The 1,568-nt window shown below is 51.8% G+C and overlaps 1 protein-coding gene across 4 annotated transcripts in view; it reads right to left on the bottom strand.

The window, feature by feature from the left end:
* Zfr2 (zinc finger RNA binding protein 2) overlaps positions 1-1,568 on the bottom strand; it is a 19,519-nt gene that overhangs the window by 16,181 nt on the left and 1,770 nt on the right. The gene's annotated exons all lie outside the window — the stretch shown is intronic.

Here is a 1,568-nt window from a genome sequence, read left to right as displayed (position 1 = left end):
CTCGGGAGGCAGAGGCAGGCGGATTTCTGAGTTCGAGGCCAGCCTGGTCTACAAAGTGAGTTCCAGGACAGCCAGGGCTACACAGGGAAACCCTGTCTCGAAAAACCAAAAAAAAAAAAAGATCAGGCTGTAGGCAAGCCTCTAGGGCATCTTCTTAATTAGTGATGGATGGGCGAGGGCCCAGCCCACTGTGGGTGGTGCCATCCCTAGGCTGGTGGTCTTGAGTTCTATAAGCAGGCTGAGCAAGCCAGTCAACAGGCCCCCTTCATGGCCTCAGTAAGGAAGGGACAGTGGTGTGAAGCCATAAGCTGAGTTAAACACTTTGTGCCCCAACTTCTTTTGGCTATGGCGTTTCACCATGGCCAAGGTAACCCTGACTAAGACGGATAGGTGCCAGGTTCATGAGGAGTTGCTGAGCAGACCTGAGCGTGTTCGACGGAGGACTGAGAAGCTGTCGAGAGAGTTCGGGAGATGCTTTCCCAGATGGTGCTCACAGGGAGTGAAGCACACAGGGGACTATCTGCAATTCTCAACTAAGGGTCTGTGGTTCTGGCCCACACAAGTGAAGAAAAGAAAGACAGAAGAGACCAGTATCCCACTGAGATGAAGGCTTCTGGGAAGTGTTTCCTGAGGGCCAGCACACAGCTGTGTTCCAGAGGTAGCCAAGGCTGTACCTCAGGCTGGACTTAGTCAGAGTCATCCAGGTGGCACTGGTTTGGGAAGCATGGAGGGGTCATGGAGAGCAGTGGGGCTCGGCACTGCGAGAGGCCAGGAGAGCCACTGGTGAGGGTGCGGCCACAGTGGCAGTTGATGGCCCCGGAGTGAAAAGGTCATGCAAAGAAGTTAAGTCTTGGCACTATGAAAGGATCCCATGAGAGGCTATTGGTGAAAGTGCAGCCCAGTTACACAGAGACCACAGTGTTTTGGGATGACCACCAAGACCAGCAGCAGCCGTGGCAGAGCAGAGCCAGCCAGAACTTAGAAGACAAGCTGTGTGTGCTACCTGGGCAGAGGAGCCCCAGAAGAAGCCCAGATCACTGGCTCCTGAGTTAGCTACATTGGTGAAACTGCTTTTTGCCTTGCTCCACTTTTGACCTTGTCTTGGTTCGTTCCTCTTGGAACCCACAGTTGAGAGTATTTGAATTTTTTAAAAGAGATTTTGGAGTTTTACAGAGCAGATACTTTAAAAAAGAAACTGAGTTTTTATCCATTTAAAAGGATTTATTATTTTTACTTTGTGTGTGGAGTTTCTTTGCCTGAATGTCTGTCTGTGCACCACATATGTACCTGGTGCCTGCAGAGGCCAGAAGGGGGTGTCAGGTCCCCTGGGGTCACAGGTGGTTTTGAGCTGCTGTGTGAGAGTGCCAGGTACCAAACCTGGGTCCTCTGAAATGACAGCCAGTGCTCTAACCACTGGGCCCTTCTCCGGCTCCGAACTGAGTTTAAATGGTTTGATTTGTAAAGAAATTTGAGCCGGGCGTGGTGGCGCACGCCTTTAATCCCAGCACTCGGGAGGCAGAGGCAGGCGGATTTCTGAGTTCGAGGCCAGCCTGGTCTACAAAGTGAGT

Source organism: Mus caroli, chromosome 10 (assembly GCF_900094665.2).
Source record: "Mus caroli chromosome 10, CAROLI_EIJ_v1.1, whole genome shotgun sequence".
NCBI lineage: Eukaryota > Metazoa > Chordata > Mammalia > Rodentia > Muridae > Mus > Mus caroli.
Note: the sequence above shows the minus strand (reverse complement) of the source record. Positions and strands in the feature narration are given on the sequence as shown.